This window comes from Haliotis rufescens, unplaced genomic scaffold (assembly GCF_023055435.1).
Source record: "Haliotis rufescens isolate VD_foot unplaced genomic scaffold, xgHalRufe1.0.p SCAF_6, whole genome shotgun sequence".
In the NCBI taxonomy this organism is placed as follows: Eukaryota; Metazoa; Mollusca; class Gastropoda; order Lepetellida; family Haliotidae; genus Haliotis; species Haliotis rufescens.
Window position 1 is genome coordinate 53981056 of NW_025964334.1, and position 17944 is coordinate 53998999.

At 40.8% G+C, this 17944-nt stretch overlaps 1 protein-coding gene across 1 annotated transcript in view; it reads left to right on the top strand.

Annotated features, from left to right (window-relative positions):
- The first annotated feature begins 1407 nt into the window (after positions 1–1407).
- Positions 1408–17944, top strand: part of LOC124138181 (gonadotropin-releasing hormone II receptor-like) — a 48574-nt gene continuing 32037 nt past the window's right edge. The window contains exon 1 of the mRNA XM_046504712.2: positions 1408–2046. The gene's annotated coding sequence lies outside the window, so the exon portion shown is untranslated. The remainder of the gene's footprint in view (positions 2047–17944) is intronic.

A 17944-nucleotide genomic window follows, 5' to 3' on the forward strand; every position in this document is an offset into this window, starting at 1 on the left:
GACACATGCTTTGTTTGAGTCTGATTGTGTGTTGCATCCTTTTTGGTTTGAAATACGACAATGTTTGTTTCTAAACCTTTTAATCATTAAAGAGGGTATTGTGTCATTCTATACAATCCGAAATATGTTTTTGACGGAAGTCTGTATTACTCTACAACTCTGGGGTCAATAAAAAAAGAAGAAGGAAAGTTTGTATTTTGTCATCACTATACTCATGTAGCTATTATTGAACTTGTAATCTCTACTCAGGGGTAGGGGTGGCTAAATGGTTACAACTTTATCAAAGTGAAGACCCGGTTGCAAATATGTAAATATGTAAAACCTATTGTTGGCGTCCTTCGCTGTGTGGATTGTTCCTGAAAGTACACTTACTTAACAGCTTTATATGCCACTGGCATTATCAGTACGACAGTGTCAGCACCTGTATAAACAACGGATCTGATGAAGTATGTGCATAGTTTAATAATGACTACTTCATCCCCATCACTTTAACAGCCATGTAGACTTACACTCGTACGTGTACCATTGATCGACAGGTAACTCTGGAATCTATTTACACTTCAAATTAACTGAACGCCCCCAGCCAGATGTCATCAGGATCGATGATAAAATCTATTTCATATGCAGCATCAAAGTAAATGTGGTAATATGTATAGCCATTGGATTGAAAAGTTGTGCCAATTATTGAACGCCGAGAACTGACAGATCAAATTCCCATAACGTTATTATCTATTTATAACACATTTACTACTCTCGTAACAGTTAACTGGCGTTAACGCGTGCAACGCAATTTCAAGATCCAAATTGATATTTCAATTTGATATTTTGAAAACAAGATTACTGAATCAGGTTTGCTCCGGGTCCTTCTTGCAGTTACCCATTCCTTATTGGAATCTATTTGTGATGTTCGAAATTGATTATTCTCTCTTTTTTAAAATATGCATTCTCAGTCTTTTATAACTGAATAGTTTCCAGACATGTTTCACGAATAACAATAGTCAAATATACATGATCCTTTTCTATTCAGATCTGGCTCGTGAATCGCTATCACATGGCTTAAGCGGCAGCCTTATGGTTCGAACGGAATGAATACTGAATTATTTATGAATGAAATTCCCATAAACAAACCATGACATAAAGATAACTGCCACTGTATATTCCTTCTGTTACCCAAGTTCAAGACCTACCTCAGACAACGACATTACTAATACATGAACAGAGTTTAGATGAGGTTTGCATCTCTTTCTCCAAAGCGTTCCGATTTCCTTGAATATGAGAATAAAAGTATAAAACTCTCCTTAGGAGATCTTCTAACAACACAAACTTGTCCAAGATGGCTCCAGTGATTTGTACACCCGTCAATGAGGCGTGTGGATTTAATCAAATAGCTGGGGAAAGTGACAGGGCTAGTCGACCACATAGTGGCGGGCACGGGATCAATAGTCTGTGGTACGTACGTAACTCCTCTTGCTGACTCACTTTCAATACAGCACCCGCCTCTAGCGCCACACGCACTCCCTCACTCCGTGCTACATAATTGTACACCTTGGAGGGACTCACTACGGCCACGGGACGCCGTTGGCAGGTAACATGACTTGCAGCTACGTCGGGGACGACGCCAACTATTGTGAGAAGACACCGCGGCAGGGCTAGAAATATCTTCTGTAGCGTCTGCATTTGCGTTGTTCCCTCGGGATAAAACACAAAAGATTACTGATAGTTCGAAACTTAACGATCTGAGGGATGTTCGTTGTGATGCGTGATTAACATATAGCCTTCAGCACGGTTCTCCGGAGAATCATAGTCGTATCGTTCACCACGGTGCTATGACACAGTACACACCTGCTTCGTTATATTCTGTACTGTGAAGGATGCAATTGTTGGCGGTGATTTGGATAAGGTGGTGCATGACAATTAAGGATTAAATGACAGTCTGGTTTGTCGACTACCCTTCTTTCATTGTGTGTTTCCTTGGATCCCAAAACAAGACCGGAGGGACAGGACCTTGTCCTACTTTACAACACGACAGTCTCACAGCATCTGTAGGTAGGTAGTTCTTTTCAAAGCGGATCGATTAATAAGGTTTCGATTTCTCCGCCAGGCTTACATCAGTTCATAACAACTTCTACGTCGCAATATGTCACATATGATTGAATTTGTGTAACAATCAGTGTATGGTGATGGAAAGATCGAAATCTTTCCGCTTCCAGAAAACTGTACATTGTTAATGCAACACAAAACTCTTAGAGCTTCGAACGTATGCATGAATAAATATTTGAATAATTTATAACTTTTCCAACTAGTTTTGCATATTTCCTGCAAAAGTCAATTACACCCTTACACTGTAGCAGATGTCGTTAACACTTGTGGTATTTTCGTTCAAATTAATCTTTTTGTAAACCCGTTAGTGAGTGAGTGAGTGAGTGAGTGAGTGAGTGCTGTGGGTTTAACGCCGCTTTGAACAGTATTCCAGTTATATCACGGCATGTCAGCTTAATGTGGGAAGAGAGTCCGAGGTGTTGCAGTTGACAGACGTTTACTATTTTGGTGAACCCACGAGCACGGGTATGGTGCTGACAAACCTAGAAATTTAATCGGGGCGAACCGGGATTCGACCCCACAGTCATGGTTTCTGGTGTGCCCAAGGGACGCAACTCTGCACAGCAAATTGCGGCGCCTTGGACGACTGGGCCGCCCGTGCCCCCGGTGATAACATAACGTCTTGTGCATGATTTAGGGTGTGGATTCGACGCATTATAGATATGCACGTTAATATTTTCCTTAGTTGCTCAATGTTATGTCAAAACAAATGGGTTGATGAACACACAATGCCATTTAGAAAGTGGTCAAATGTAACAATGTTATATTTGGGATAACACTTTCGTCGTAATCGGGGCGAACCGGGATTCGACCCCACAGTCATGGTTTCTGGTGTGCCCAAGGGACGCAACTCTGCACAGCAAATTGCGGCGCCTTGGACCACTTGGCAACCCGTGCCCCTGTAAACCTGTTAAATAATGTAGGCAATTTTATGCCAGTAAGTTGTATAGAATTACTTCACGCATTGGAAGCATTCCAAGAACACATACAGATGTCTTTTAGACATTTATAACAGTATATAACAGTGGTGGCACCGAATTTCAATAATAAGGATCTTGCTATTTATGCAAATTATTAGTGAGTGAGTGAGCGAGTGAGTATGGTTTTACGCCGCTTTTAGCAATATTCCAACAATATCACGGCGGGGGACACCAGAAATGGGCTTCACACATTGTACCCATGTCGGGAATCGAACCCGGGTCTTCGGCGTGACGAGCGAACGCTTTAACCACTAGGCTACCCGACCGCCGCTGCAAATTATTAACATATGCAAGATAATATTACATGATTTTGTCATGTGAGTATACAAAGGCTTTGGTCCAACAGTATTAATGTATGCATGTCTAAATATTCTTCGGACATCTGGTATCACTGTTTGATAGTTATTCATAAACGCATGCTCATGATAAAGTCGGAATCGTACACTCGAGTCTGCTTTTGGCAGAGATTTCTTATGAATATGGAAAGAGTTGTGTCGCTTTTATCTACTTGATGTATGTGGAGAGAACAACCATACTGAATTGTTAGGTAGGCATTACTTAGAAGTTGACGGATGACAAAGTAGACACAATTTATGGGTAGCAACTTCTTATTTACTGTAAAGGCGGCGTTTCGGTATAGATCCAGTCTTGCGTGACAACAGTACAAGGATCTTTACCGAAACGTCGGCTTTATAGTAAGTAAGAAGTTTTTGTTTATAAATTGTGTCTACTTTGTCACAACCACACGGTTGCAACTGCACATATAGACGCATGACAACAAAGACTAAAGGATATAAGCGGATTTAAACGTAATTTCCATGGGCACCTGCCAACCAACGCTGCTGGACTCCATTTGTTAGTGACGTCAAGGTTTGAAACTATAGTGAGGGCATTCCGTTCTCTATTTTCATGAAACTCCGAGGGGAAATTTGATTGTTTTGCCTTAAAGGGAAACTCGGTCCGGCCATGTTGGCAGTCCAAGCAAATTTAATTGTTCAGCCTCAAAGCGAAACTGGGTTCCGGCCATGTTGGCAGTCCAAGCAAATTTGATTGTTCAGCCTCAAAGCGAAACTGGGTTCCGCCATGTTGGCAGTCCATGCAAATTTGATTGTTCAGCCTCAAAGCGAAACTTGGTTCCGGCCATGTTGGCAGTCCAAGCAAATTTGATTGTTCAGCCTCAAAGCGAAACTGGGTTCCGCCATGTTGGCAGTCCATGCAAATTTGATTGTTCAGCCTCAAAGCGAAACTTGGTTCCGGCCATGTTGGCAGTCCAAGCAAATTTGATTGTTCAGCCTCAAAGTGAAACTGGGTTCCGGCCATGTTGGCAGTCCATGCAAATTTAATTGTTGAGCCTCAAAGCGAAACTGGGTTCCGCCGTGTTGGCAGTCCAAGCAAATTTGACTGTTCAGCCTCAAAGCGAAACTGGGTTCCGGCCATGTTGGCAGTCCAAGCAAATTTGATTGTTCAGCCTCAAAGCGAAACTGGGTTCCGGCCATGTTGGCAGTCCAAGCAAATTTGATTGTTCAGCCTCAAAGCGAAACTGGGTTCCGGCCATGTTTGCAGTCCAAGCAAATTTAATTGTTCAGCCTCAAAGCGAAACTGGGTTCCGCCGTGTTGGCAGTCCAAGCAAATTTGATTGTTGAGCCTCAAAGCGAAACTGGGTTCCGCCATGTTGGCAGTCGAAACAAATTTTATTCAAGTTGTTCAAAGCCCTCTTATGTGCTATATTTTTATATTTTTTATATTATATATATAGCAATCTATAGGTTAATAGTTATTACATTTATACAATATTAAACGTCAGCGCCACGGAATAACCTTCTCGGGTATCTGGCTAGACGATTTCGTTTGGCGTAAAAAGCAAAATAGCGGTAACAATTTTATAAAAAAATGGATCACTGAAAATCAGTGATGACACCAAATGTCTCAGTGTCTCAATTACAAAAGGCAAAATATAAATGGACATCTGGTAGATAGTGTAGTACCCTTTTGAGCTCAGTATTGTTAGCGATACTATCAGTGAATGAATTAATAATTTCACAAGAACCAACATGTTCTTCTGAACAATGAACTCTCCCTTCGGGTTACTTGTGTGTCGATGGCAAGTGGTTCTGATGCATGTTACATATTCCAAATCCCAATGCAAACCCTACGTTGCAATAAATATTGACATGCCAAATGGAACTGAAACAGGTCATTGATTTTTTCTATTTGTGTATCAACCCAGAGTCCTTGAAAATGTTTTCTTCACGGTACAAGTGCGTCCATGTCAATGTATGCATACTGTAGTTTACAAAATGTGTATATTATGAAAAAAGCTTTTTCTCAATGTCTGCCTGAAAAAGTGCAGTGACAGCTCAAATTGTAGAAATAAGTAAACGTCAGAGAATAATCAGTATCGATTATCTGCCGAAACAGATTCCATTGGGCGCAAAGGACAAATATTTTGGTGATGGTATGAAAGGATCACTGAACATCAGAAAGAACACCAGGTGTTTGTGCTTCCGATGCTTGTTACATATTCGAAATCCCAATCGGCAGAAACAAACTTCAGTTGCAGTAAATACTGACATGCCAAATGCTACTGAAGCAGGTCATTGTTTCTTTTTCTATTTGTGGATCAACTCACAGTCCTTATTGTTTTCGCCACGGGAAAGTTGTTCCATTTGGCGCAAAAGGTAAAATTAGTGGTTACAATTATATGAATCACTGAAAATCAGTGATGACACCAAGTTTTTGCGGAAAAGGAAAACATTTCTGCTCTACCGATACCAATACCTCACTGTGCTGGCTCATAAAATGTACCTTGCACCAGGTGCTTTTCGTAACACGTGGCAAAATGAGCATGGTTCGAATTTTCGCTTCCTGTCCAATCGTGTGTCACTCCATCGCGGCATGAGTTTCAACAAAATCAGTAAATACCATTGAGTGTATCACTGGATTGTCGGATGCAACATTGTCTTGGTTGTTTAAAGGGCGCGTCCCATGGCAGGAGTACTGCTTTGCGGCGTCAGGCACAAAACAAACATTTACTTTTTATGCAAATTGTGTGGATGGCGGCCGCCCTACCAATCTGATATTGGAAATGATTGATCCAGTGTTAACATGAATGATTCTGGACGGCGTAAATAATTCAAATCAATCATGTGAAGTGTGTGTGATTGTGTGAGTGTGTGTGTGTGTGTGTGTGTGTGTGTGTGTGTGTGTGTGTGTGTGTGTGTGTGTGTGTGTGTGTGTGTGTGTGTGTGTGTGTGTGCTTGCGTTGTTTAAGATTGCACATGGGTATCGATCATTTGATTGTTTGGTTTCTTAACAGGCCGCTGTCGCATGTGCGGCGTCAGGCAATAAATTCTTATTTTTTATGCAAATTGTGTGGTAGCGGCTGCCCTACCGGTACATGCTCAGCCTTTTTAGCGAACACCTGGTGTCACTGATTTTCAGTGGTCCATTCATATAATTTCCCCAGCTTTTTAGCTCTTTATGCCAAATGGAATCTGTTTTGGCGGACGATGTTATTCATTTGTATTGACGGTTTATATTCATACATATGTGCTTATATCATGATACGCTGCATACACTGAGGTCTGATTGAGTGAGGAAGTCATGTGGATATATAAGCATGAAATACTGATACTCACAGCTCGTGACGAATTCGCTGCGAATGACGCATTCGTCTGTCTTAGAACAAGGACAACTATCAATATTACAATTAGACTCACTATCTGAGACAGATGAATTAATCATGAACTACTTCGTCATGAATTACATCGTCATGGACTACACCGTGTCACGTTACTCACTGAAGGTGAACAGACATGCAGCACGGAGACGCGATGACGCTGTCGACGGCCAGAGGCATCGGAACTATTAGTGAACTATATGTTCGCTTGCTACACAGAGGATCTGGGTTCGATTCTCTAACTTATTCATATTCACAATACATATACCCATTCTTTGCCTCATATCACCTAAGGATTGGTAATTGCGTGGGCATTGTCAGTATATATTATTTGTATAATTTGAACACATTTCGATTAAAATCTACCTCGTTGTTATTCCAATTTCGAATTGGTCCCAGCAACCTGTGCTGCCAGTAGGGGGCGACTTAATGGAGGGTAGTCTGGCTCGTTGTCTTGGCTGACGGCTTGGCATCGGACCACGAAGTTGTGGATCGTTGTTCACAATATCAATCACTGGATTGTTTAGGCCAGACTCAGTTAATTACAACCCCGTTAAAATGTGTCAATAAACTATGTTAATAACAAAATTAATTATTGTTCGATCTATTTTTACAGTAATGTAGCTGGAATATTAGTGAGTGCAGTATTAAACAACACACACGCACACACACACGCACACACATACACACACACACACACACACACACACACACACACACACACACACACACACACACACACACCGATACACAACACTCACACACCGATACACAAACACTCACACACCGATACACAAACACTCACACACCGATACACAAACACTCACACACCGATACACAAACACTCACACACCGATACACAATCACTCACTCACTCACACACACACACACACACACACACACACACACACACACACACACACACACACACACACACACACACACACCGATACACAAACACTCACACACACCGATACACAAACACTCACACACACGCACTTATGCTAGAATGTACTTGATAAAATGTACATATCCCATGGTATACAATTCAAAAGGCACAGCGCCACAACCATCTACTGAAGTGATCTATTTTAAGTCCACTTTTTCATGTGCCGTACTTTATCCGATATCGCGTTATTGATTAACGATATGTCCTCGCTTCCAGATAATATTTCCGGGTGTTATATTAACATACTACATACGTCATACTTATTGCAGTTTCCAGCACCATGGGCAGCGATCCACAAAAAGTTCGTACCGTTACCACAGTCGTAAGTCTATAACAGACTAAAGACTTAGGAATGCCGTGGTTCAACGAACGCTTTGTGAACCAGGGCCCTGTAACATTAATTCGCGTTATTACCAATAACATATGGAAGCTGACGTTTCTTATGACTATGGAAACGGTCGTGTCGCCAAAACTTAAGATTAAAAGACAAATTAGGAAATGGCGTCACGCATCATTTTTGTCATTGAGAAATTTGGAAATGTCCTTCACACGTCTTTAAAAATGTATCAAGGCCTTGACTGTTGTAATCCTGATCAAAGGACTTTTGAGCAAGAATCAAGTGACGTTCTTTGAAATTCGTTCTTCGTATAAACAGTGTGCTCGAATGTACCTCAAACGGTTTTTAAATGTTGGCTGGTCTCCTTGAATATTGCCCGACGTAAAGGAACTGTTGACGTCATCCCTCTTATCATACAGTCTTGAAGATACTTTGGTGTTACAATCTTTATATGTAGATCTAGATATATAATACATGGGGCGGTTTGACTTGTCTCTTTTGTTTTTAGTTCAAGTGGTAAGTGGGTAGATCAGTTGAAGGTTAACAGCTACTTGAACTTTCTTCATTGAATGACATCAGAACATCGACATACATCTAATTGAAGCCTAAGTTAGACTTCTTGACCAAATTCCGTTGTTTCGATCCAAGAAGAATGTCAAGCTGGATGCATAAAAAAATCAGCAAGCTTTGTGACAGCGGCCTGTAAAATAGTGATTTATATTCACGTGCAACGTCCTATGTCCTTGGGGTACGATGAGATGCAATCAATCAAGTCAACAAGCCTGACCACCCGATCCCCAAAGTCACCTCTTTCGCCAAGCTTAGTATCCTCACCCGGAATTAGGCTCTAATCAAGAATCTCCACTGGACGGCACATTCATGTAGATATCTCCTATTTGTAATGCATTAATACCTCATAGATATCCAAAGGAATAGACCCGTGAAGATCCGGGGTAGAATAGGTCTTCAGCAAACCATGCTTGAAGCAAAAGGCGACTATGCTTGTCGTAAGAGGCCACTAACGGGATCGGGTGGTCAGGGTCGCTGACTTGGTTAATGAATGTCATCGATCCCAATTGCGTGGATCGATGCTCATGATGTCAATGGCTGGATTTTGTGGTCCAGACTCGAATATTTACAGACCGCCGTCATATACCTTGAATATTTCTGAGTGCGGCGTTAAACAACAAACAAACAAACAAAAATCCAAAGGAATAATAATATTCACTACATTATTCCATCTTACTCGCCTTGTACGTTTATCGTCATTAATAGTGGGAGATGTTTCCAGATCTTTTAAAGAGTTGAGACACAGGTTACAAATACACTGCCAGTCAAAAAAAGAATATACACTCTTAATTATGTTGGCGAATTATAAAGCAAACACGAATTGGTGATTCGATGGTGTTGTACATTTGTACTTGATACGGGTATCATAGTTGTGTTTTTTGATTAAGTGTACAGTGACGCGGTCAGCCAAGTAGCCCTTTTTATAACGTTTGTAATATTTAGGTCATATACTATTTTTGAAGTGAGTGAATCTTTACTGTCTTGTGCCCTATATTTTCGTCCGGACTTTATCTCATTATCGCTCTACAGCATTTCTGAACTCTGTTTTGACACAAACGCTGGCATACCCTCCAGGCTTTGTGTCATGACCTCCGTCTCCACATATTCAACACAAAGTGAGTCTGATTTCAATACATTATGTAAATATGTGCAAATTCTAAGAATATTTATATTGATCATCGTGAAATGACTATACTTTACAGCGTGCTTGCAATTTCTCTTAATTTGGTTGTTCTGACAAAATCAATTAATGTCTTGATTTACGTCAGTATTTTCTCTTTATAAGACGTTGTGGATGAGAGGAATTGGAAAATGTGTTAAAGACGGACTTCTTACGTCATTCGATATTGGACTCATGAACCTGGCTGTGGCACATAGACAATCATCAAGGGGAAATTCTGCTCTCTCATTATATGCCATTTCGGCTCAATACCCATTTCCAGGGAAATTAGCATTGTCAGAAAGGAATAGCTTTCAAAAGGATTCTCGAAATTGCCTGAGTCACAGCAATCGGTATTGTAACGATAAAGGTTATGATAATTTCATTATAACAGTAATAGGAGACGCAATGTTTCGCGGACCTGTTATGCATTAACGCCAAATATAGTCGACTGTCGATGTTGACATTTCTTGACATTAAGGGCAAAGCACCTCATCAAAACACAGCTGTTGAAGCACTCGTTGATTCTCAGACAGTAACCTTGATTTAATCATGACTGTTCCATGTCCAGTGAAATCGTCCGGATTAACGGATCATTGTTAAGAAATAGAATTGTTGCGGGTTATTTGTATAAAAATAGACGTTCCGACTCTACAGGATCCTGACGAAAGAACGATGCTTTTCATTTATGTCGAGCAATATTCCAGCAACTCCAGCCTTTGGTGCCACGTGTCAAATCTTTTAAGGGACATTCGAGGTTGAATCGAACTTGCTCATTATACGAAGATTTCAAAGAGCGTCATACGCCCCTTGAACAAAAGTTGTTCCAACACTCAAGGGTTAAGTAAAACTTTCAAAATGTTCGATGGTGGACATGTGTAGGATACTTGCAAATTTGACGCTTCAATGAAAAAAATGATGTCCGTACTTCCCTTGACTTGTACCATGTTCCCTTGGGTGAACAGTTGACTTGCCTTTGCGTGTGTTTGTGACGGGTACCATCGGTGGAGCAGGAAACGCTAAGCTTTTCGCGAACACCTGGTATCATATTTACTTGAAACGAGTCTGACATTATACAGTCAATCAGTACATTCATATAACCATCATTGCCATTACCAATGCATTCCTCTGTTACGGCCGATGATTGTCTTCAAGCATCCGAATGAACTTCTAAACGACATTTAAAATATAAATTGGCATTTCTTTTAGGTTATACTACGAAACGTGAATATATTACGGTAGATATATACTCGTATATCTCCGCATGTTATGGATGCAGACAGGGTCCTTTAGTTCATTGTTAGAGATCGTCTCATGGTGCGAAGTAATTATCTATATGGTTGTAATGGGAATCAGTATAAATAGCCTGATGGGACTTGTGCATTGCAGCTTAAAACCCAAGGGCAATGTAACCTATTTATGGTCATTGATTAGCGACTTACACCTTACTTCATTGTAGTGAAGCACAGAGAAGAATGTCTTCATCTTGCTTCCGAAACGTTGATGATTTTCTGTGGGCAGCAATTATTCATGTGCATTGTTTATGTCAATACAAAACACGAGAATACCAAATTACCAATGGAAGCATGACGTTCATCCCCGTGTCACTTTAGGTTCCTTGGCTTGTCCTGATAGAATATTTAAATTTAGTTCAAATTCCTGTTCTTATGGGAATGTCTTAATCAAGAACCCATCTTTAAAGCGATAAAATGATACTTTACATCTTTGTACCACTGTTACGTGAACTGGGGATACGATCACCCTTTCAAATGATCACTTCTCAATATTCGTGACTGCACGTAGCAGTTCTAAAATGGCTTTTAATCCCTGTTACGTGGCCTTAATAAAATAATTGAAATATGTTTTAAAGCTCTGAATACAACTGGTCAATATTGGGGCATCGTATCGTAAAAAGGCGATTTTATATACTTGGATTGCGGATTCGCTGACAATAAAGATCAGGAATGTAGAAATAGAACATATTCCAGATTAAAGCATTCCTATAACGTCCTAACTTGATGATCACACTTTCGAAATGAGTAAATCAAAGATTGTTTCCCTGCCTTACCCAGAAAAAAGCTCAAGTCGTGAATTAATTTACTTGAACACAGATATTCGTCCAATTAAAATCAAAATGGACCAATCAAAGACCCCAGAGACGATAATCATTGTAATAAACATAATAATGGTCCGACCTACAAGCTGGTGTGCCATGTGTTGGTAGCAACATGGTCATTATCAATCCATAGTCCAGATGTTTTGACGACGATAACAGTGCAATACATGTAGACTTAATCGTTTATGCCTTCGCATATTCATGAACTCAAATCTCTCTAACACGCCGGTCTCAGTGTAATAGGTTACAATTATTATTGTTGTTGTTGTTGTTGTTGTTGTTGTTGTTGTTGTTGAAGAAACTGGGTGCTCGCGGTGTTGTCGAATTTGTCGTGTCTTGCTGGTAGCACCTTATTAGAGATCTTGGCTTTCCTCAGTTTCCAATATTTCAAATATATCACGACGAATCAGAAACCCATGAACAACGGAATGGTGCTGTCAATCCAAGAATCATAATCAGGGCACATCCAGCCCTTGGAATCAGTCCTGTGATTCTGGCACGCCTAAGGTTCGCATCTCAATATAGTGTGGAACACGAAAGGACAATGTAACTTTTACGAATATAAGACACTCAACATTGACATTAAAACGTCATCATGGGAATTCCGTTGAGAGGAGACAAACAAACGTTGGCATAGACCGTGTAACGTGACCAAACGTCTGCTGACCGCTGTTCATCTGACTGCCCATACGTTCGGCTGTGACTAGTTCCGAATATGAATGGGATGCGCCAAAAGCAATTTGAGTTAAATATTCATTCATACTTATTCATGAGAAGGTATATTGAAATTGTGACTACGACAACTACAACTTCTACTTCTATTACTTCCACTACTTTAACAAGTACTTCTGCTACTTCTATTACTACCACTTCTACCACTATTACTACTACTACTGGTTCTACTGCTACTATCACCGCCTCCGTGGTCTAGTGGTAGAGCGTCCGCCCGCGCGTTATGCCAAAAGACGTTTAAAAGATGGTACTTGTTGTTACCCTGTCTGGCGCTCGGCATTAAGGGGCTAAAACAAGGACTGGTCGGCTCGGAGTCAGTATACTCTGTCTGAGTGGGGTATTCATGTTAAACTGCGGCATGGTATCTCATTGAGCTAGCACTATAAATCGGCATCAGTCCGGACTAGTACAAGCAGCCTCACACATACATACACGTGCATGCACGTCGCTATATAAGTGCAATAATCTTGGACGCGACGTTAAACCCAATTTCACCCCACCTCACTATCACTGCTATCACTACAAAGACTTCTACAACAATATTATTACTACTAATAATAATACTAATACTTCTACTACTACTTTTTCTACTTCTACTGCTACTTCCACTACCACTACAACAAGCTCCACCATCACAACGACTGCTACTACTACTACTACTACTACTACTACTTTTATTACCTCTACTGCTACTACTACCTACAACCACCACAACAAGCGCCAACACCTCCACCAACAACACCACTACTACCACAACCAAAAACACCACCAACACTCCTACTACCACCACTACTTCTACCACCACAACAACTACTACTACTTCTACCGCCACAACAACTACTCCTAATTACAGGATCTATTAGAATCCTGATTGCTACAACCATTAGAGAAACTCATCTGGTAATAAATACAGCCTTGTTTCACAATGTCTAATGGTGTACATTAGAACTACGCCTGTAGGCATACCGATGGAACATGTGCTTAGGAATTAGGAAGTAATTAGCATCTCAGAGAAGGCCGCAAAAGCGCAATCCAGTATGTTGATGATGTTGCCCGCCTTATTTGATTTTGTTTGTTTGTTGTTCAACGCCGCACTCAGCAATATTCCAGCTATATGACGGCGGTCTGTAAATAATCGCGTCTGGACCCGACAATCCAGCCATTGACGTCATGAACATCGATCCACGCAATTGGGATACGATAACATGCATCACCCAAGTCAACGATCCTGTTAGTCGCCTCTTACGACAAGTGAAGTCGCCTTTTACGACAAGTGAAGTCGCCTTTTACGGCAAGCATGGGTTACTGAAGACCCATTTTACCCCGGATCTTCACGGGTCCAACCTTATTTGAATTCGGTCATAATCATGATGTAATTGTTGAAAGGGCTTCAAAAAAATGAATGCGTCGTAAAACATAAAGATTTGTGATCTGTGTGTTGTTAAACATAAATTGAAACAAAGTATATGTCTAATTGTTGTATAGATGAATTAAAACAAAATATATGTGACATATAGTTATGTTGACCTATCAAATATGTGATCTTTATACAATAGTAAAACCACAAGCTATTGGTAATACAATTTTATGTATAAAACATATTGATATTGTTGATCTATATGTTCCAAAGCATTGGTAAAATAACTGATGTATTAAACAAGTTATTCCACGTGTATCACTTCTCCAGTAATCTGACCCAAACCCTATATCAAGACCCCTCATGATATAATGGGCACACGCCACTTGATCCCGATGTTCTTAAACCCGTTCCAATGTTGGGAAGTTGGGGACACCCTCTACCTCATAGCATTTCATTCACATGATGAAGGAGTAAGCATATACTCCGAAACGTTGTGTTCCTCATAATAAAGAAGCTGACATTCATCAATTCTCTTCCATATGTGTATCACTTCTAAATGTCATTCAAAGACTTGATGCAATTAGCCTAAAACAAGGTCAATGAGCATCAGCTTCTGGACACAGAGACATCCAAGAGGGAGAACCCCATCTACCATCAAGCGGATTCCGTTCATATGTCTCTATTACAGCAACGAACACCGATATCTACTTTCCGTTTTCAAACTCATTCAATTTATAGTCAATTCGTAATATAAAAAACTGGCATGGCAATCATTCAATCATAAAAACGCTAGATGAGGTCTCGATAGTGTTCCTATTGACATTCCCTGCTTCATAGCCTTCGTCAAACAGACCAGGAAATGGACTAGAATTAAATCATTAAAGTGAGTTGTCATTTTGTGTAGCGATGGTCGTGTAGACTGGTCCCGTAATGTACACATAAATGGTTGTGATTAGATCAAACCCTCGTCTATTGCTTGACAGCCGTCCGAATTATTGAATTATCGCGCCTAATTTCCCGCTTCGTTTGTCGCGTGGCATACAAAAACTGCTAATAATACATTTATCCCCGTCTCTTATCTACAGGCTTTCACTTTGTGCATACTGCTCCTCGCACCAATCAAAGCCGTTTACACAGTGAATTGGTTGTATCGCCTTCGGCTTTATGCCAGCTATATGGTAGCGCCAAGATGTTGGTCGTTGTCATGTTGCGTTTACATAGATCCACACCTATAGAGTCCGATGAGACATTTGGTAAAAGCTGAATGTGGTCTGATTGTGACTGAGGAACGTATCCCACTGTCAATTATTCCCTCATAACGCGAGGTTGTTAGCAGAGTCTTTGTTGGAAGAGGGAGGTTTGACTGGAAGGTAAACAAAAGCAATGAAACATTACATTAGTTGTCACAGGCGGGGTCAAATCTGTTTCTGTGTCACACTTACACTTGAGTGAGTGAGTTGGGGTTAACACCGCTTTGAACAATATTCCAGTTATATGATAGCGTGTGAGCTTAATGTGTGAGGAACGTTCGACGTGATGCCAGACGTTTACCACGTTGGTGAAACCCACTAGCACAGCTGTGGTGCTTACAAACCCAGAAACATAATCGGGGCGAACCTGGATTCGAACCCTCAATCATAGGTTTCTATGTGCCCAAGAGTCGCAACTCTGTACAGCTAGTTGCGGCGCCCTTAGATGACTCTGCCACCCGTCTCCAATGGATAATTCATCAAACCTGAAACATGAAGCGTTTACATCACATAAAAGAGCGAGGTCTGGTGGAATAATTATAGATCGTGTTAAAATTTATTAGAGATCCGCCAATACTGGTTTTCACAGTACATGCCAAGTAATTTGACTAAACACCTGCCCGAAGCACACTCACTGGAATGAATAAATAAATAAAACATCGCCAAATATATATAAAATTATTATAGTTCTCAACACGTGATTTCTTTAATTGTTTATACGTTCCCACATTGGAAAAGGCTTCAGATGAAACTTTATTCCTAATTGACTTCCAATGTGTGTTGTAAGTGAGTTTGGGTTGACGTCGCTTTTAGTAATATTCCACTAATATCAGGAGAAACCAGAAATGGCTTCACACATTGTACCACATTGTGGGGTTTCTCGGCGTGACGAGAGAAGGCTTTAGCCACTTGGCTACCCTACGGCCCCTTGTGTGTTGTGACCGGTAGCAGATACGTATGTTTAGTATCATATCACAATAGTAACAACGTAGTCCAGCGACCTTGAATAATTAAGTGATACACCATACCCTTTAGGTAGGTTAATAATTAATGTAAGGCCAAAGCTGATTATTCGTTTAGGTTAAATTACGGGAATAATCGAAGTACTTCGTCATTAAACTTTAATACGGTGTATTGGCAAGTTGACACATATGTCAATATGGGAATTGGAAACTTTTCAGAGGCAATTATATGCTCCAACAAATGTTCATGGAAACGGATAACATTATGAAAGGGATGTATCGGTACCATTGGCGTCGTATTATCCATGGAACAGAAATAGGACTGTGCTAATCACAGTTGCAGATGAGTGGACTAGGTCTGTGGCACACACCAAAGGACTGTTTCATGTGTATGCCCCCTTGGGCATTGCTGTGTATGTACCGATGAAATATTAATAACCCTTCTTTGGATGCTAAGCCGCGACATGTGTCTCGCATACTGATAGCCCTCTGTGGATCATATACTCAAAGGGTATCGTAGGACTCCAATCGATCATTTGCATCTTCACGTGGTCTTACGTTCATTCATAAACTTGAGGTGAGGTGAGGTGAAATGGGGTTTAACGTCGCGTCCAAGATTATTGCACTTATATAGCGACGTGCATGTACGTGTGTGTGTTTGTGTGGCTGCTTGTACTAGTCCGGACTGATGCCGATTTATAGTGCTAGCTCACTGAGATACCATGCCGCAGTTTAACATGAATACCCCACTCAGACACAGTATACTGACCCCCTTGTTTTAGCCCCTTAATGCCGAGCGCCAGACAGGGTAACGACAAGTACCATCTTTTAACGTCTTTTGGTATGACGCGGCCGGGAATCGAACCCCGGACCTTCCGCTCTCCGGGCGGACGCTCTACCACTAGACCACGGAGGCGGTCTCATAAACTTGAAGTTATCATAAGAGAAGTATTAATAGGGTTCTGATGTTGAAGGAGTTGGTACACGCCGTGGGGTGATACTATTCATTGATTTGGCAGAAACGATACTCTTGTTTACTCACGGTATTAAGTTGAAAAAATATTTCTGAAGTCAAAGCTTCCGGGTTTTCATCGTGTCCTTGTCGTAGTGACAAACAAATCAGTTCGGAATCAACTTAAGGGGCACATTTTTTCTGGTTTGTATTGAGGGAATTAAACTGTTCGAGGATGTATTAGTGTGAGCTCTGCCTTTGAATAAAAGAAGACGTTGAAACATTTATCGAGTTCCAGAATTGCAGAAAACCGATAATGGACATTGTTGCACTCCAGCGTTATAGCTCATTACAATGTGTGGTCACATAACGCTGTTACAGCGAACCATTACTGGACGCTGTGGCAGCAACCGAAAACAGGATACTTTTACAGCAGACCATAACAGGATACGTTTATAGCAAGCAAATAGAGGACATTTTTATAGCATACCATAACAGGACACTTTTACAGTGAATCAATAGCGGACAATTTCACAGCAGGCCAAGAGAGGACACTTTTACAGCAGACCATAACATGACACTTTTAAAGCCAACCACTAGAGGACACTTTTACAGTGAATCATTAGATGCCATTTTACAGCAGACCATAACAGGACACGTTTACAGAAAACCAATAGAGGACACTGTTGCAGTAAACCAATAGAGGACACTGTTGCAGTAAACCAATAGAGGACACTGTTGCAGTAAACCAATAGAGGACACTGTTACAGTAAACCAATAGAGGACACTGTTACAGTA